Raw genomic sequence first — 13,882 nt, 5'->3', positions numbered from 1 at the left:
TTTTGTTGAACTGTTTGTTTCGCTTCATTTTTCCTGTATCTTGGGCAAAATGTGAGCAGTGAAATCTTTCAGAGGCCTTCTTTTGACAGTTGGGTTGGTCAAAAAAAGTTGAGGCACCACCGAGATTCGAACTCGGGATCTCCTGTTTACTAGACAGGCGCTTTAACCAACTAAGCCATGGCGCCCTTTCTGCTGGTGGGTCCATGAGTGTGCACCTCATACTCGTTGCAGCTAAGTGGGAAACACACCAAAAGGAATGGTCGCCCAACGTGGGGCTCGAACCCACGACCCTGAGATTAAGAGTCTCATGCTCTACCGACTGAGCTAGCCGGGCTGCTTGAGTATCTTAGGTCGAAAAAGGTTTGTGTTTTGAGCATTTGTGACCAAGTAGTGGCCAAACAGTGAGGAAACATATAAAAAGACTTTAGAAGTCCGAGATATTATTTTTTTGTTTTATTGAAACCCAAGAAAAAAATATGATTTTATTAACTTAAATTCATAAAGAGATTTTTATTATTTTACAACGATTGCAATAGATGAAGCATATTTATTATTAATGCACAGATAAAACATAGATGTGAAACAACAATATGAAGGCAGCACTTCATGAGATGGACTTGATTCGAGTAATAGTTGAAAGAACAGCTCAAATTAACTCTCATGAAAAAAACTAGAAACCTTCAGTTTAATTCAACTAATGAGATTTCATGTATGCTCCGATGCGATTCATTTATTGGCTCAATCAGACATTACCTCTCTTTCTTAGTATCTTTATTTTGAAAACAAAAAATTAAATCTTGAATATCTTTATTCCTCCCCAAAATTTTAGGTTCAGTTAATCATTTTTACCAACTATGAACCAGCGGTTGGTTTTATGTGTTATTTATATGGACAGAAAGGTCTGATATGAATTAGAAAACTGTGCAACATCCAGAGAAACATCTGAATCATGTTGGTTTCAATGCCAGACTTTATTAAAGCAGTCAAAGTTACATCAAGTGTATTAAATCACTGTTGACTTAACCTAACTGGGCGGCCAAATGGTCTAGGGGTATGATTCCTGCTTTGGGTGCAGGAGGTCCCGGGTTCAAATCCCGGTTTGGCCCTTGATTTTTCTTTCTTTTTTTTTCTGGATGCAAGGTTGCAATGTGCTAAACCAAAAAAAGTTTCACCTAAGGGGACACTCAGAGTTGAACCAAGGACCTGCCGGACTGCAGCCGGATGCTCTACCACTGAGCTATATCCCCGTGTGCGGTGAAACAAGCAAACAATTGTGGTCAATCTTAGCTCTGCGTTTTGATGGCGATACTTCCTTGAGTGGGAGGGTGGCAGTTGCAGAAAATTAATGCCAAAAGTTGTTTGTCAGAAATGGGATTCGAACCCATGCCCTCATCGAGGACCAGAATTCTCCAGAGCCTACTCCGTATTGCAGAGCAAGGATTATGCCTTGAGTCTGGCGCCTTAGACCACTCGGCCATCCTGACATCTTACTGGCTGGCAAAACAGTTTGCAACCCATCTGGGGATCGAACCCAGGACCTTTGGATTAGAAGTCCAACACGCTATCCTCTGCGCTAATGGGTCGTGTTGGGGTGCGGGGACACATTTGTGGTCCCTGTTGACGTCTGAAATAAAGAAAAGAGAACAGAACAGAAGAAAAGAATTGGGTTTTAGCAGAGCGTAGTTTCGATCTACGGACCTCTGGGTTATGGGCCCAGCACGCTTCCACTGCGCCACTCTGCTATCCTTGTCTGGTTGAGTCAAACATTTTATGTATATTTGGTTTGCTGCCAAAATAGAGCAGCACGCACACACAATGGACAGGAAAAAGGAGTTTGTCAGCTGTGAGATTCGAACTCACGCCCACAGAAGTGGACTGCGACCTGAACGCAGCGCCTTAGACCACTCGGCCAAACTGACTGTTGACTCACGGTGTAGGCAGCCACAAGCAACAAGCTATGCAAATACACTATATCAATGCAAAGTTTTTAGTCCAACAACCGTGTGTAGGCCCGTTAGCTCAGTTGGTTAGAGCGTCGTGCTAATAACGCGAAGGTCATGGGTTCGATCCCCCTACGGGCCATACTCCTTTTAATTTGCTGACAAAGTGATTTAAGTGCACGTCTGTGCAAAAGGGTAGCGCCCGAGCAGGGGCTCGAACCCTGGACCGTTAGGTTAAAAGCCTAACGCTCTACCGACTGAGCTACCCGGGCTCAATGGTATTGGAGGTAAATTATGTAACCAAATTGCCTTCTATCATAAAGCTGGAGCGATGAAATGCATGTCTCTCAAGCTGTCCTGTCAAAAAGTTGCATTCTCCCCGACCGGGAATCGAACCCGGGCCTTCCACGTGACAGGCGGAGATCCTCACCACTAGACTATCGAGGAATGGATAGACGCCAGGGAAAATGAAAAAAATTAAGCAACATCATGTCCTGGCTTTCTAATGTCGGTTACACTCGATGCTGACACCGATGTCGTTGAGCATTGGTGTTCAAAGCTAACACCGTGTTCGTGTTCCGATGGAAAATATGAAAAAAAGGACGAAAAAGGTTAGTTTCTTCGAGCCGGATTTGAACCAGCGACCTATGGATATCTGCTCGCAGAGTAACAACTACAGTCCACCGCTCTACCAACTGAGCTATCGAAGGTAGCTGTCGGGTGAGGAATTGCTTTGTCAATTTAACCACAGTTGCTGTGCGACCTTTTGATTTCCCGAGACAGAAGATTCAAATACTTGCTTTCGGACATCAACAGCAAGAAGGGGATGTAGCTCAGATGGTAGAGCGCTCGCTTAGCATGCGAGAGGTACGGGGATCGATACCCCGCATCTCCAAGCAACATTTTGCCATAGCTCATGAAACCTGTTCATCATGTATGGAGACAAACAAATGATTGACCCCAGTCTGCCTAGGGGACGGAGATACAATCAAAACAAAAACAAACCGAATAACAGCCACTTCAGCCAACAATAATTCTAAAGTGAGGAAAAAGCTTTGGCAGCGGTGGGATTCGAACCCACGCCCTCGAAAGGACTGGTGCCTTAAACCAGCGCCTTAAACCGCTCGGCCACGCTACCCCTAATGCCCTGAAGCCGACTGCTTGTCTTGTAGTACCTTGTGCTTAATCCCTACGCCATCGCAGCAGAAAAGGATTGACTCATTCCGTTGCATTGCCCATCATCAATGTCTACGGCCATACCATGTTGAAAGCACCAGTTCTCGTCCGATCACTGAAGTTAAGCAACATTGGGCCAAGTTAGTACTTGGATGGGTGACCGCCTGGGAATACTTGGTGTCGTAGGCCTAAACTTTCGTTTTCCTTTCCATCACTACACGCATTAGACATATTAAGATCAAAATGAAGTCTGCCCCCGGTGAGGCTCGAACTCACGGCCTTCAGATTATGAGACTGACGCGCTGCCTACTGCGCTACGGAGGCTTGGTGATCTCTGTTGCACAATTTGGAAGCAGTATTGGCCAATTACGGCACATACCATGGCTTAAAAATTCAGCTCTGCGTCAGCCGGGAATCGAACCCGGGTCAACTGCTTGGAAGGCAGCTATGCTCACCACTATACCACTGACGCTTCTTCATGACATGGGCTCCCACAATACCATCCGCCAGTTCCAAATTCAAAGTCACGATGTGACAGGGAAAGGAAAAAATTGTCACTGCCGTGACCAGGATTCGAACCTGGGTTACTGCGGCCACAACGGCTAGAGACAGTGACAAAGGCACAAATGTTCTAGTGTACATACCACAAAGGCCAGCCTTTTCCGTGATTTCATAACATCCCACCTTAGTTGGCACTATACCACAGAGTTTCCGTGGTGTAGCGGTTATCACATCTGCCTAACACGCAGAAGGTCTCCGGTTCGATCCCGGACGAAAACATGATCCCACGTGGTCTAACGGCTAGGATATCTGGCTTTCACCCAGGAGGCCCGGGTTCAACTCCCGGCGTGGGAAATCTTTTTCTTCTCTAAAAACTGCTGAACCACCAGGATCTCATTCTTTCATGCAAACATCAAGGGCTTCCCAAGTTTCGGCCTGACTCCTCCTAGTTGACGAGGTGGCCGAGTGGTTAAGGCGTTGGACTGCTAATCCAATGGGCTCTGCCCGCGTGGGTTCGAATCCCATCCTCGTCGGAAGTTTTGTTCAATTATTGCCTTTTCTTCTCTCGAGAAATTCGATGCTATACCAACTCAACTACACTTGGACAAGCGCACAAGAGGGGGGAAAAAAGTTTTCCGTTACCGGGAATCGAACCCGGGCCTGCTGGGTGAGAGCCAGCTATCCTAACCACTAGACCATAACGGAAGGATGTATGATGTGTTTAGCAGTGCAAACTTAAACAAAGCATTTTCCAAACTGGCTTTCTCAATTGTACAATTATTTAACCATGTTGGCATATTTCTCAATTATTTCGATACCAGCATCATCAACTTGCCTCCGTGGCGCAATCGGCTAGCGCGTTCGGCTGTTAACCGAAAGGTTGGTGGTTCGAGCCCACCCGGGGGCGCAGACAACTTTTTCTTGTTGAGCGTAGCAATCAACGTGAACAAAACATAAGTATTGGCAGCTAAACAAACATATTGTCCATGTATCTGTGTATGCAATGTCATGCCATGTGTCTCAGTCATACACATTTAGTCTGTTCAAAGATAAAAATCCGATCTCGGCAGGATTCGAACCTGCAATCTTCTGATCCGTAGTCAGACGCGTTATCCGTTGCGCCACGAGACCCTGTAGTACACCGTTGGGACAGATCCATACCACATTTGCTACAACTCAATATTTCAAACAAAGAATTTGCCTCTCTACCAGCAAGGTTCCTTAGTGTAGTGGTTATCACGTGTCCTTCACACGGACAAGGTCGCCGGTTCGATCCCGGCAGGAACCAAACAGTCTGTTTTTTCTTCTTCTTTCTTGAAGGTCCTCGTTCAAAGGTGAGTCTCCTTCCGCAGGCATGTCAAATAAATACCCACACGCACTGTTACCACTCAACAGCTGGCTCGTTGGTCTAGGGGTATGATTCTCGCTTAGGGTGCGAGAGGTCCCGGGTTCAAATCCCGGACGAGCCCACTTGCTTTTTGGATTGGTCATGTTTGGCCCTAATTTCAGGGTTTCTGCAAATATGTTCCAGTTGTTTTACCTTTTTCTTTTCAATGGGAAAACGATTGGAAAACTGTACGTGCATCTTGACATCGCTAGATGTGAAGGTCCTATGGTGTAATGGTTAGCACTCTGGACTCTGAATCCAGCGATCCGAGTTCAAATCTCGGTAGGACCTGTCTCTTTTTCTGTTTGTTCGTTTGTTTTCGTCTTTTTGAAATGCTATGCTGCTGCGTTTCCGCTTGGGTCGCCAAGAACATAGCACAGGCCGTGATAGCTCAGTTGGGAGAGCGTTAGACTGAAGATCTAAAGGTCCCCGGTTCGATCCTGGGTCGCGGCATTTTGTTGAACTGTTTGTTTCGCTTCATTTTTCCTGTATCTTGGGCAAAATGTGAGCAGTGAAATCTTTCAGAGGCCTTCTTTTGACAGTTGGGTTGGTCAAAAAAAGTTGAGGCACCACCGAGATTCGAACTCGGGATCTCCTGTTTACTAGACAGGCGCTTTAACCAACTAAGCCATGGCGCCCTTTCTGCTGGTGGGTCCATGAGTGTGCACCTCATACTCGTTGCAGCTAAGTGGGAAACACACCAAAAGGAATGGTCGCCCAACGTGGGGCTCGAACCCACGACCCTGAGATTAAGAGTCTCATGCTCTACCGACTGAGCTAGCCGGGCTGCTTGCAAACCTGTGTGAAGTGGCAAGCTAAGCTAATCCAAGTTATTCTACTGTATGAGAATGCCGCCAAATGTGCCCCCATCAATGGATTGCAGTCGTGGCCGAGTGGTTAAGGCGTCTGACTAGAAATCAGATTCCCTCTGGGAGCGTAGGTTCGAATCCTACCGACTGCGGATAACATTTTGCCCTTCTCTCCATAGGTCATGGGCTGTTTGGGGGGTTACAAAGAGCCACAAATTGTCCTTTCCCTATGTGCCAGCAACGTTGGTTCAGTGGTAGAATGCTCGCCTGCCACGCGGGCGGCCCGGGTTCGATTCCCGGACGTTGCAGCAATTCATTTTGCAAGAACCTGAACCAGAATAGCAAGAGTTCCAACAAACAACATTCAAATGAAATCCGCTTGTCACTGGCGTACTCAAAGATGGAAAATATTTAGTTTTCGAGTACCAATCCTTGCCAGAATAATGCCAGGAAATGCGCAGCAATCGCGTTAACAAGATCCAAAATAAATTGCACTGAAAAAACCTATACTTTTTTCCCATTTTCAAAGTTTGAATTCTGTTGAATTAACTATTGTCTAAGGGATTTATGCATTCTATCGCTCAAGAGGACAGCTGCTGACCTCCAGTGTTCATGGTTAAGTCAAATACACGTTAAAGGTAAAAATTTGCCCCAAACAAAGTATTTTAATGTAATGTACTAGAAAAATAATTTGTTTAACTTAAATCTAAGTTTCAAAATTATTCTATTTTTCTAACCCATTGAGAGACTTTTTTTATGTGCTTTTTGGGAAAATTTTTATGTTTAATATGCATTTGACTAAGCCATGTACACTGGAGGTCAGCAGCTCTCCTTCAAGAATAGTTATTTAACAGAATCAAACTTTAAAGATGAGAGAAAAGTACAAATAAGTATTTTTTTCTGTTGATTTAATGGTATCTGTGCATACAATAGGCAACACCCAAATTTCCCTTTTTCATAAATTTATCTTGAAATATAAAGACATCCCAAAACTGATGGATTGGACTTGTAGAAGGAACCAATTGAGTATCTTAGGTCGAAAAAGGTTTGTGTTTTGAGCATTTGTGACCAAGTAGTGGCCAAACAGTGAGGAAACATATAAAAAGACTTTAGAAGTCCGAGATATTATTTTTTTGTTTTATTGAAACCCAAGAAAAAAATATGATTTTATTAACTTAAATTCATAAAGAGATTTTTATTATTTTACAACGATTGCAATAGATGAAGCATATTTATTATTAATGCACAGATAAAACATAGATGTGAAACAACAATATGAAGGCAGCACTTCATGAGATGGACTTGATTCGAGTAATAGTTGAAAGAACAGCTCAAATTAACTCTCATGAAAAAAACTAGAAACCTTCAGTTTAATTCAACTAATGAGATTTCATGTATGCTCCGATGCGATTCATTTATTGGCTCAATCAGACATTACCTCTCTTTCTTAGTATCTTTATTTTGAAAACAAAAAATTAAATCTTGAATATCTTTATTCCTCCCCAAAATTTTAGGTTCAGTTAATCATTTTTACCAACTATGAACCAGCGGTTGGTTTTATGTGTTATTTATATGGACAGAAAGGTCTGATATGAATTAGAAAACTGTGCAACATCCAGAGAAACATCTGAATCATGTTGGTTTCAATGCCAGACTTTATTAAAGCAGTCAAAGTTACATCAAGTGTATTAAATCACTGTTGACTTAACCTAACCGGGCGGCCAAATGGTCTAGGGGTATGATTCCTGCTTTGGGTGCAGGAGGTCCCGGGTTCAAATCCCGGTTTGGCCCTTGATTTTTCTTTTTTTTTTTTTCTGGATGCAAGGTTGCAATGTGCTAAACCAAAAAAAGTTTCACCTAAGGGGACACTCGGAGTTGAACCAAGGACCTGCCGGACTGCAGCCGGATGCTCTACCACTGAGCTATATCCCCGTGTGCGGTGAAACAAGCAAACAATTGTGGTCAATCTTAGCTCTGCGTTTTGATGGCGATACTTCCTTGAGTGGGAGGGTGGCAGTTGCAGAAAATTAATGCCAAAAGTTGTTTGTCAGAAATGGGATTCGAACCCATGCCCTCATCGAGGACCAGAATTCTCCAGAGCCTACTCCGTATTGCAGAGCAAGGATTATGCCTTGAGTCTGGCGCCTTAGACCACTCGGCCATCCTGACATCTTACTGGCTGGCAAAACAGTTTGCAACCCATCTGGGGATCGAACCCAGGACCTTTGGATTAGAAGTCCAACGCGCTATCCTCTGCGCTAATGGGTCGTGTTGGGGTGCGGGGACACATTTGTGGTCCCTGTTGACGTCTGAAATAAAGAAAAGAGAACAGAACAGAAGAAAAGAATTGGGTTTTAGCAGAGCGTAGTTTCGATCTACGGACCTCTGGGTTATGGGCCCAGCACGCTTCCACTGCGCCACTCTGCTATCCTTGTCTGGTTGAGTCAAACATTTTATGTATATTTGGTTTGCTGCCAAAATAGAGCAGCACGCACACACAATGGACAGGAAAAAGGAGTTTGTCAGCTGTGAGATTCGAACTCACGCCCACAGAAGTGGACTGCGACCTGAACGCAGCGCCTTAGACCACTCGGCCAAACTGACTGTTGACTCACGGTGTAGGCAGCCACAAGCAACAAGCTATGCAAATACACTATATCAATGCAAAGTTTTTAGTCCAACAACCGTGTGTAGGCCCGTTAGCTCAGTTGGTTAGAGCGTCGTGCTAATAACGCGAAGGTCACGGGTTCGATCCCCCTACGGGCCATACTCCTTTTAATTTGCTGACAAAGTGATTTAAGTGCACGTCTGTGCAAAAGGGTAGCGCCCGAGCAGGGGCTCGAACCCTGGACCGTTAGGTTAAAAGCCTAACGCTCTACCGACTGAGCTACCCGGGCTCAATGGTATTGGAGGTAAATTATGTAACCAAATTGCCTTCTATCATAAAGCTGGAGCGATGAAATGCATGTCTCTCAAGCTGTCCTGTCAAAAAGTTGCATTCTCCCCGACCGGGAATCGAACCCGGGCCTTCCACGTGACAGGCGGAGATCCTCACCACTAGACTATCGAGGAATGGATAGACGCCAGGGAAAATGAAAAAAATTAAGCAACATCATGTCCTGGCTTTCTAATGTCGGTTACACTCGATGCTGACACCGATGTCGTTGAGCATTGGTGTTCAAAGCTAACACCGTGTTCGTGTTCCGATGGAAAATATGAAAAAAAGGACGAAAAAGGTTAGTTCCTTCGAGCCGGATTTGAACCAGCGACCTATGGATATCTGCTCGCAGAGTAACAACTACAGTCCACCGCTCTACCAACTGAGCTATCGAAGGTAGCTGTCGGGTGAGGAATTGCTTTGTCAATTTAACCACAGTTGCTGTGCGACCTTTTGATTTCCCGAGACAGAAGATTCAAATACTTGCTTTCGGACATCAACAGCAAGAAGGGGATGTAGCTCAGATGGTAGAGCGCTCGCTTAGCATGCGAGAGGTACGGGGATCGATACCCCGCATCTCCAAGCAACATTTTGCCATAGCTCATGAAACCTGTTCATCATGTATGGAGACAAACAAATGATTGACCCCAGTCTGCCTAGGGGACGGAGATACAATCAAAACAAAAACAAACCGAATAACAGCCACTTCAGCCAACAATAATTCTAAAGTGAGGAAAAAGCTTTGGCAGCGGTGGGATTCGAACCCACGCCCTCGAAAGGACTGGTGCCTTAAACCAGCGCCTTAGACCGCTCGGCCACGCTACCCCTAATGCCCTGAAGCCGACTGCTTGTCTTGTAGTACCTTGTGCTTAATCCCTACGCCATCGCAGCAGAAAAGGATTGACTCATACCGTTGCATTGCCCATCATCAATGTCTACGGCCATACCATGTTGAAAGCACCAGTTCTCGTCCGATCACTGAAGTTAAGCAACATTGGGCCAAGTTAGTACTTGGATGGGTGACCGCCTGGGAATACTTGGTGTCGTAGGCCTAAACTTTCGTTTTCCTTTCCATCACTACACGCATTAGACATATTAAGATCAAAATGAAGTCTGCCCCCGGTGAGGCTCGAACTCACGGCCTTCAGATTATGAGACTGACGCGCTGCCTACTGCGCTACGGAGGCTTGGTGATCTCTGTTGCACAATTTGGAAGCAGTATTGGCCAATTACGGCACATACCATGGCTTAAAAATTCAGCTCTGCGTCAGCCGGGAATCGAACCCGGGTCAACTGCTTGGAAGGCAGCTATGCTCACCACTATACCACTGACGCTTCTTCATGACATGGGCTCCCACAATACCATCCGCCAGTTCCAAATTCAAAGTCACGATGTGACAGGGAAAGGAAAAAATTGACCAGGATTCGAACCTGGGTTACTGCGGCCACAACGCAGGGTCCTAACCACTAGACGATCACGGCTAGAGACAGTGACAAAGGCACAAATGTTCTAGTGTACATACCACAAAGGCCAGCCTTTTCCGTGATTTCATAACATCCCACCTTAGTTGGCACTATACCACAGAGTTTCCGTGGTGTAGCGGTTATCACATCTGCCTAACACGCAGAAGGTCTCCGGTTCGATCCCGGACGGAAACATGGTCCCACGTGGTCTAACGGCTAGGATATCTGGCTTTCACCCAGGAGGCCCGGGTTCAACTCCCGGCGTGGGAAATCTTTTTCTTCTCTAAAAACTGCTGAACCACCAGGATCTCATTCTTTCATGCAAACATCAAGGGCTTCCCAAGTTTCGGCCTGACTCCTCCTAGTTGACGAGGTGGCCGAGTGGTTAAGGCGTTGGACTGCTAATCCAATGGGCTCTGCCCGCGTGGGTTCGAATCCCATCCTCGTCGGAAGTTTTGTTCAATTATTGCCTTTTCTTCTCTCGAGAAATTCGATGCTATACCAACTCAACTACACTTGGACAAGCGCACAAGAGGGGGGAAAAAAGTTTTCCGTTACCGGGAATCGAACCCGGGCCTGCTGGGTGAGAGCCAGCTATCCTAACCACTAGACCATAACGGAAGGATGTATGATGTGTTTAGCAGTGCAAACTTAAACAAAGCATTTTCCAAACTGGCTTTCTCAATTGTACAATTATTTAACCATGTTGGCATATTTCTCAATTATTTCGATACCAGCATCATCAACTTGCCTCCGTGGCGCAATCGGCTAGCGCGTTCGGCTGTTAACCGAAAGGTTGGTGGTTCGAGCCCACCCGGGGGCGCAGACACCTTTTTCTTGTTGAGCGTAGCAATCAACGTGAACAAAACATAAGTATTGGCAGCTAAACAAACATATTGTCCATGTATCTGTGTATGCAATGTCATGCCATGTGTCTCAGTCATACACATTTAGTCTGTTCAAAGATAAAAATCCGATCTCGGCAGGATTCGAACCTGCAATCTTCTGATCCGTAGTCAGACGCGTTATCCGTTGCGCCACGAGACCCTGTAGTACACCGTTGGGACAGATCCATACCACATTTGCTACAACTCAATATTTCAAACAAAGAATTTGCCTCTCTACCAGCAAGGTTCCTTAGTGTAGTGGTTATCACGTGTCCTTCACACGGACAAGGTCGCCGGTTCGATCCCGGCAGGAACCAAACAGTCTGTTTTTTCTTCTTCTTTCTTGAAGGTCCTCGTTCAAAGGTGAGTCTCCTTCCGCAGGCATGTCAAATAAATACCCACACGCACTGTTACCACTCAACAGCTGGCTCGTTGGTCTAGGGGTATGATTCTCGCTTAGGGTGCGAGAGGTCCCGGGTTCAAATCCCGGACGAGCCCACTTGCTTTTTGGATTGGTCATGTTTGGCCCTAATTTCAGGGTTTCTGCAAATATGTTCCAGTTGTTTTACCTTTTTCTTTTCAATGGGAAAACGATTGGAAAACTGTACGTGCATCTTGACATCGCTAGATGTGAAGGTCCTATGGTGTAATGGTTAGCACTCTGGACTCTGAATCCAGCGATCCGAGTTCAAATCTCGGTAGGACCTGTCTCTTTTTCTGTTTGTTCGTTTGTTTTCGTCTGTCAGGCCACTTTTTCTTTTTGAAATGCTATGCTGCTGCGTTTCCGCTTGGGTCGCCAAGAACATAGCACAGGCCGTGATAGCTCAGTTGGGAGAGCGTTAGACTGAAGATCTAAAGGTCCCCGGTTCGATCCCGGGTCGCGGCATTTTGTTGAACTGTTTGTTTCGCTTCATTTTTCCTGTATCTTGGGCAAAATGTGAGCAGTGAAATCTTTCAGAGGCCTTCTTTTGACAGTTGGGTTGGTCAAAAAAAGTTGAGGCACCACCGAGATTCGAACTCGGGATCTCCTGTTTACTAGACAGGCGCTTTAACCAACTAAGCCATGGCGCCCTTTCTGCTGGTGGGTCCATGAGTGTGCACCTCATACTCGTTGCAGCTAAGTGGGAAACACACCAAAAGGAATGGTCGCCCAACGTGGGGCTCGAACCCACGACCCTGAGATTAAGAGTCTCATGCTCTACCGACTGAGCTAGCCGGGCTGCTTGCAAACCTGTGTGAAGTGGCAAGCTAAGCTAATCCAAGTTATTCTACTGTATGAGAATGCCGCCAAATGTGCCCCCATCAATGGATTGCAGTCGTGGCCGAGTGGTTAAGGCGTCTGACTAGAAATCAGATTCCCTCTGGGAGCGTAGGTTCGAATCCTACCGACTGCGGATAACATTTTGCCCTTCTCTCCATAGGTCATGGGCTGTTTGGGGGGTTACAAAGAGCCACAAATTGTCCTTTCCCTATGTGCCAGCAACGTTGGTTCAGTGGTAGAATGCTCGCCTGCCACGCGGGCGGCCCGGGTTCGATTCCCGGACGTTGCAGCAATTCATTTTGCAAGAACCTGAACCAGAATAGCAAGAGTTCCAACAAACAACATTCAAATGAAATCCGCTTGTCACTGGCGTACTCAAAGATGGAAAATATTTAGTTTTCGAGTACCAATCCTTGCCAGAATAATGCCAGGAAATGCGCAGCAATCGCGTTAACAAGATCCAAAATAAATTGCACTGAAAAAACCTATACTTTTTTCCCATTTTCAAAGTTTGAATTCTGTTGAATTAACTATTGTCTAAGGGATTTATGCATTCTATCGCTCAAGAGGACAGCTGCTGACCTCCAGTGTTCATGGTTAAGTCAAATACACGTTAAAGGTAAAAATTTGCCCCAAACAAAGTATTTTAATGTAATGTACTAGAAAAATAATTTGTTTAACTTAAATCTAAGTTTCAAAATTATTCTATTTTTCTAACCCATTGAGAGACTTTTTTTATGTGCTTTTTGGGAAAATTTTTATGTTTAATATGCATTTGACTAAGCCATGTACACTGGAGGTCAGCAGCTCTCCTTCAAGAATAGTTATTTAACAGAATCAAACTTTAAAGATGAGAGAAAAGTACAAATAAGTATTTTTTTCTGTTGATTTAATGGTATCTGTGCATACAATAGGCAACACCCAAATTTCCCTTTTTCATAAATTTATCTTGAAATATAAAGACATCCCAAAACTGATGGATTGGACTTGTAGAAGGAACCAATTGAGTATCTTAGGTCGAAAAAGGTTTGTGTTTTGAGCATTTGTGACCAAGTAGTGGCCAAACAGTGAGGAAACATATAAAAAGACTTTAGAAGTCCGAGATATTATTTTTTTGTTTTATTGAAACCCAAGAAAAAAATATGATTTTATTAACTTAAATTCATAAAGAGATTTTTATTATTTTACAACGATTGCAATAGATGAAGCATATTTATTATTAATGCACAGATAAAACATAGATGTGAAACAACAATATGAAGGCAGCACTTCATGAGATGGACTTGATTCGAGTAATAGTTGAAAGAACAGCTCAAATTAACTCTCATGAAAAAAACTAGAAACCTTCAGTTTAATTCAACTAATGAGATTTCATGTATGCTCCGATGCGATTCATTTATTGGCTCAATCAGACATTACCTCTCTTTCTTAGTATCTTTATTTTGAAAACAAAAAATTAAATCTTGAATATCTTTATTCCTCCCCAAAATTTTAGGTTCAGTTAATCATTTTTACCAAC

At 44.5% G+C, this 13,882-nt stretch overlaps 48 non-coding genes across 48 annotated transcripts; 26 read left to right on the top strand and 22 right to left on the bottom strand.

Annotated features, from left to right (window-relative positions):
* Positions 1-111: 111 nt before the first annotated feature.
* On the bottom strand, positions 112-185 carry TRNAT-AGU (transfer RNA threonine (anticodon AGU)). The gene has a single exon. It is a non-coding gene; the product is annotated as a tRNA-Thr (tRNA).
* A 76-nt stretch (positions 186-261) lies between these two features.
* On the bottom strand, positions 262-334 carry TRNAK-CUU (transfer RNA lysine (anticodon CUU)). The gene has a single exon. It is a non-coding gene; the product is annotated as a tRNA-Lys (tRNA).
* Positions 335-1,034: 700 nt separating this feature from the next.
* On the top strand, positions 1,035-1,106 carry TRNAP-UGG (transfer RNA proline (anticodon UGG)). Its single transcript has one exon. It is a non-coding gene; the product is annotated as a tRNA-Pro (tRNA).
* A 69-nt stretch (positions 1,107-1,175) lies between these two features.
* TRNAC-GCA (transfer RNA cysteine (anticodon GCA)) lies at positions 1,176-1,247 on the bottom strand. Its single transcript has one exon. It is a non-coding gene; the product is annotated as a tRNA-Cys (tRNA).
* Positions 1,248-1,360: 113 nt separating this feature from the next.
* On the bottom strand, positions 1,361-1,484 carry TRNAL-CAA (transfer RNA leucine (anticodon CAA)). Its single transcript has 2 exons — positions 1,447-1,484; positions 1,361-1,405 (listed from the first exon to the last, which is right to left on the bottom strand). It is a non-coding gene; the product is annotated as a tRNA-Leu (tRNA).
* A 351-nt stretch (positions 1,485-1,835) lies between these two features.
* Positions 1,836-1,919, bottom strand: TRNAL-CAG (transfer RNA leucine (anticodon CAG)). The gene has a single exon. It is a non-coding gene; the product is annotated as a tRNA-Leu (tRNA).
* Positions 1,920-2,008: 89 nt separating this feature from the next.
* Positions 2,009-2,082, top strand: TRNAI-AAU (transfer RNA isoleucine (anticodon AAU)). Its single transcript has one exon. It is a non-coding gene; the product is annotated as a tRNA-Ile (tRNA).
* A 475-nt stretch (positions 2,083-2,557) lies between these two features.
* On the bottom strand, positions 2,558-2,650 carry TRNAY-GUA (transfer RNA tyrosine (anticodon GUA)). The gene is made up of 2 exons: positions 2,614-2,650; positions 2,558-2,593 (listed from the first exon to the last, which is right to left on the bottom strand). It is a non-coding gene; the product is annotated as a tRNA-Tyr (tRNA).
* A 112-nt stretch (positions 2,651-2,762) lies between these two features.
* On the top strand, positions 2,763-2,835 carry TRNAA-AGC (transfer RNA alanine (anticodon AGC)). Its single transcript has one exon. It is a non-coding gene; the product is annotated as a tRNA-Ala (tRNA).
* Positions 2,836-2,996: 161 nt separating this feature from the next.
* Positions 2,997-3,078, bottom strand: TRNAL-AAG (transfer RNA leucine (anticodon AAG)). Its single transcript has one exon. It is a non-coding gene; the product is annotated as a tRNA-Leu (tRNA).
* Positions 3,079-3,186: 108 nt separating this feature from the next.
* LOC145310522 (5S ribosomal RNA) lies at positions 3,187-3,305 on the top strand. Its single transcript, XR_013876575.1, has one exon. It is a non-coding gene; the product is annotated as a 5S ribosomal RNA (ribosomal RNA).
* Positions 3,306-3,516: 211 nt separating this feature from the next.
* Positions 3,517-3,588, bottom strand: TRNAG-UCC (transfer RNA glycine (anticodon UCC)). The gene has a single exon. It is a non-coding gene; the product is annotated as a tRNA-Gly (tRNA).
* Positions 3,589-3,823: 235 nt separating this feature from the next.
* On the top strand, positions 3,824-3,896 carry TRNAV-AAC (transfer RNA valine (anticodon AAC)). Its single transcript has one exon. It is a non-coding gene; the product is annotated as a tRNA-Val (tRNA).
* Positions 3,897-3,899: 3 nt separating this feature from the next.
* On the top strand, positions 3,900-3,971 carry TRNAE-UUC (transfer RNA glutamic acid (anticodon UUC)). Its single transcript has one exon. It is a non-coding gene; the product is annotated as a tRNA-Glu (tRNA).
* A 97-nt stretch (positions 3,972-4,068) lies between these two features.
* On the top strand, positions 4,069-4,150 carry TRNAS-GCU (transfer RNA serine (anticodon GCU)). The gene has a single exon. It is a non-coding gene; the product is annotated as a tRNA-Ser (tRNA).
* A 100-nt stretch (positions 4,151-4,250) lies between these two features.
* Positions 4,251-4,322, bottom strand: TRNAE-CUC (transfer RNA glutamic acid (anticodon CUC)). The gene has a single exon. It is a non-coding gene; the product is annotated as a tRNA-Glu (tRNA).
* Positions 4,323-4,450: 128 nt separating this feature from the next.
* TRNAN-GUU (transfer RNA asparagine (anticodon GUU)) lies at positions 4,451-4,524 on the top strand. Its single transcript has one exon. It is a non-coding gene; the product is annotated as a tRNA-Asn (tRNA).
* Positions 4,525-4,675: 151 nt separating this feature from the next.
* TRNAR-ACG (transfer RNA arginine (anticodon ACG)) lies at positions 4,676-4,748 on the bottom strand. Its single transcript has one exon. It is a non-coding gene; the product is annotated as a tRNA-Arg (tRNA).
* Positions 4,749-4,832: 84 nt separating this feature from the next.
* Positions 4,833-4,905, top strand: TRNAV-CAC (transfer RNA valine (anticodon CAC)). The gene has a single exon. It is a non-coding gene; the product is annotated as a tRNA-Val (tRNA).
* Positions 4,906-5,014: 109 nt separating this feature from the next.
* TRNAP-AGG (transfer RNA proline (anticodon AGG)) lies at positions 5,015-5,086 on the top strand. Its single transcript has one exon. It is a non-coding gene; the product is annotated as a tRNA-Pro (tRNA).
* Positions 5,087-5,223: 137 nt separating this feature from the next.
* TRNAQ-CUG (transfer RNA glutamine (anticodon CUG)) lies at positions 5,224-5,295 on the top strand. Its single transcript has one exon. It is a non-coding gene; the product is annotated as a tRNA-Gln (tRNA).
* An 89-nt stretch (positions 5,296-5,384) lies between these two features.
* Positions 5,385-5,457, top strand: TRNAF-GAA (transfer RNA phenylalanine (anticodon GAA)). The gene has a single exon. It is a non-coding gene; the product is annotated as a tRNA-Phe (tRNA).
* Positions 5,458-5,568: 111 nt separating this feature from the next.
* On the bottom strand, positions 5,569-5,642 carry TRNAT-AGU (transfer RNA threonine (anticodon AGU)). The gene has a single exon. It is a non-coding gene; the product is annotated as a tRNA-Thr (tRNA).
* A 76-nt stretch (positions 5,643-5,718) lies between these two features.
* On the bottom strand, positions 5,719-5,791 carry TRNAK-CUU (transfer RNA lysine (anticodon CUU)). The gene has a single exon. It is a non-coding gene; the product is annotated as a tRNA-Lys (tRNA).
* Positions 5,792-5,883: 92 nt separating this feature from the next.
* On the top strand, positions 5,884-5,965 carry TRNAS-AGA (transfer RNA serine (anticodon AGA)). The gene has a single exon. It is a non-coding gene; the product is annotated as a tRNA-Ser (tRNA).
* Positions 5,966-7,532: 1,567 nt separating this feature from the next.
* TRNAP-UGG (transfer RNA proline (anticodon UGG)) lies at positions 7,533-7,604 on the top strand. Its single transcript has one exon. It is a non-coding gene; the product is annotated as a tRNA-Pro (tRNA).
* Positions 7,605-7,673: 69 nt separating this feature from the next.
* TRNAC-GCA (transfer RNA cysteine (anticodon GCA)) lies at positions 7,674-7,745 on the bottom strand. The gene has a single exon. It is a non-coding gene; the product is annotated as a tRNA-Cys (tRNA).
* Positions 7,746-7,858: 113 nt separating this feature from the next.
* TRNAL-CAA (transfer RNA leucine (anticodon CAA)) lies at positions 7,859-7,982 on the bottom strand. The gene is made up of 2 exons: positions 7,945-7,982; positions 7,859-7,903 (listed from the first exon to the last, which is right to left on the bottom strand). It is a non-coding gene; the product is annotated as a tRNA-Leu (tRNA).
* A 351-nt stretch (positions 7,983-8,333) lies between these two features.
* On the bottom strand, positions 8,334-8,417 carry TRNAL-CAG (transfer RNA leucine (anticodon CAG)). Its single transcript has one exon. It is a non-coding gene; the product is annotated as a tRNA-Leu (tRNA).
* An 89-nt stretch (positions 8,418-8,506) lies between these two features.
* On the top strand, positions 8,507-8,580 carry TRNAI-AAU (transfer RNA isoleucine (anticodon AAU)). The gene has a single exon. It is a non-coding gene; the product is annotated as a tRNA-Ile (tRNA).
* A 475-nt stretch (positions 8,581-9,055) lies between these two features.
* TRNAY-GUA (transfer RNA tyrosine (anticodon GUA)) lies at positions 9,056-9,148 on the bottom strand. Its single transcript has 2 exons — positions 9,112-9,148; positions 9,056-9,091 (listed from the first exon to the last, which is right to left on the bottom strand). It is a non-coding gene; the product is annotated as a tRNA-Tyr (tRNA).
* A 112-nt stretch (positions 9,149-9,260) lies between these two features.
* On the top strand, positions 9,261-9,333 carry TRNAA-AGC (transfer RNA alanine (anticodon AGC)). Its single transcript has one exon. It is a non-coding gene; the product is annotated as a tRNA-Ala (tRNA).
* A 161-nt stretch (positions 9,334-9,494) lies between these two features.
* On the bottom strand, positions 9,495-9,576 carry TRNAL-AAG (transfer RNA leucine (anticodon AAG)). Its single transcript has one exon. It is a non-coding gene; the product is annotated as a tRNA-Leu (tRNA).
* A 108-nt stretch (positions 9,577-9,684) lies between these two features.
* On the top strand, positions 9,685-9,803 carry LOC145310521 (5S ribosomal RNA). Its single transcript, XR_013876574.1, has one exon. It is a non-coding gene; the product is annotated as a 5S ribosomal RNA (ribosomal RNA).
* A 211-nt stretch (positions 9,804-10,014) lies between these two features.
* On the bottom strand, positions 10,015-10,086 carry TRNAG-UCC (transfer RNA glycine (anticodon UCC)). The gene has a single exon. It is a non-coding gene; the product is annotated as a tRNA-Gly (tRNA).
* Positions 10,087-10,337: 251 nt separating this feature from the next.
* Positions 10,338-10,410, top strand: TRNAV-AAC (transfer RNA valine (anticodon AAC)). Its single transcript has one exon. It is a non-coding gene; the product is annotated as a tRNA-Val (tRNA).
* A 3-nt stretch (positions 10,411-10,413) lies between these two features.
* TRNAE-UUC (transfer RNA glutamic acid (anticodon UUC)) lies at positions 10,414-10,485 on the top strand. The gene has a single exon. It is a non-coding gene; the product is annotated as a tRNA-Glu (tRNA).
* A 97-nt stretch (positions 10,486-10,582) lies between these two features.
* Positions 10,583-10,664, top strand: TRNAS-GCU (transfer RNA serine (anticodon GCU)). The gene has a single exon. It is a non-coding gene; the product is annotated as a tRNA-Ser (tRNA).
* A 100-nt stretch (positions 10,665-10,764) lies between these two features.
* Positions 10,765-10,836, bottom strand: TRNAE-CUC (transfer RNA glutamic acid (anticodon CUC)). The gene has a single exon. It is a non-coding gene; the product is annotated as a tRNA-Glu (tRNA).
* Positions 10,837-10,964: 128 nt separating this feature from the next.
* TRNAN-GUU (transfer RNA asparagine (anticodon GUU)) lies at positions 10,965-11,038 on the top strand. Its single transcript has one exon. It is a non-coding gene; the product is annotated as a tRNA-Asn (tRNA).
* Positions 11,039-11,189: 151 nt separating this feature from the next.
* TRNAR-ACG (transfer RNA arginine (anticodon ACG)) lies at positions 11,190-11,262 on the bottom strand. Its single transcript has one exon. It is a non-coding gene; the product is annotated as a tRNA-Arg (tRNA).
* An 84-nt stretch (positions 11,263-11,346) lies between these two features.
* TRNAV-CAC (transfer RNA valine (anticodon CAC)) lies at positions 11,347-11,419 on the top strand. The gene has a single exon. It is a non-coding gene; the product is annotated as a tRNA-Val (tRNA).
* A 109-nt stretch (positions 11,420-11,528) lies between these two features.
* Positions 11,529-11,600, top strand: TRNAP-AGG (transfer RNA proline (anticodon AGG)). Its single transcript has one exon. It is a non-coding gene; the product is annotated as a tRNA-Pro (tRNA).
* Positions 11,601-11,737: 137 nt separating this feature from the next.
* TRNAQ-CUG (transfer RNA glutamine (anticodon CUG)) lies at positions 11,738-11,809 on the top strand. Its single transcript has one exon. It is a non-coding gene; the product is annotated as a tRNA-Gln (tRNA).
* A 106-nt stretch (positions 11,810-11,915) lies between these two features.
* On the top strand, positions 11,916-11,988 carry TRNAF-GAA (transfer RNA phenylalanine (anticodon GAA)). The gene has a single exon. It is a non-coding gene; the product is annotated as a tRNA-Phe (tRNA).
* A 111-nt stretch (positions 11,989-12,099) lies between these two features.
* Positions 12,100-12,173, bottom strand: TRNAT-AGU (transfer RNA threonine (anticodon AGU)). The gene has a single exon. It is a non-coding gene; the product is annotated as a tRNA-Thr (tRNA).
* Positions 12,174-12,249: 76 nt separating this feature from the next.
* TRNAK-CUU (transfer RNA lysine (anticodon CUU)) lies at positions 12,250-12,322 on the bottom strand. The gene has a single exon. It is a non-coding gene; the product is annotated as a tRNA-Lys (tRNA).
* A 92-nt stretch (positions 12,323-12,414) lies between these two features.
* On the top strand, positions 12,415-12,496 carry TRNAS-AGA (transfer RNA serine (anticodon AGA)). Its single transcript has one exon. It is a non-coding gene; the product is annotated as a tRNA-Ser (tRNA).
* Positions 12,497-13,882: the final 1,386 nt, after the last annotated feature.

The sequence above is a fragment of the Acartia tonsa genome, unplaced genomic scaffold (assembly GCF_053477335.1).
Source record: "Acartia tonsa isolate MP-2025a unplaced genomic scaffold, ASM5347733v1 sca3, whole genome shotgun sequence".
NCBI lineage: Eukaryota > Metazoa > Arthropoda > Copepoda > Calanoida > Acartiidae > Acartia > Acartia tonsa.
The sequence above is the reverse complement of the archived record's forward strand: the minus strand, read 5'-3'. Positions and strand labels throughout refer to the sequence as shown.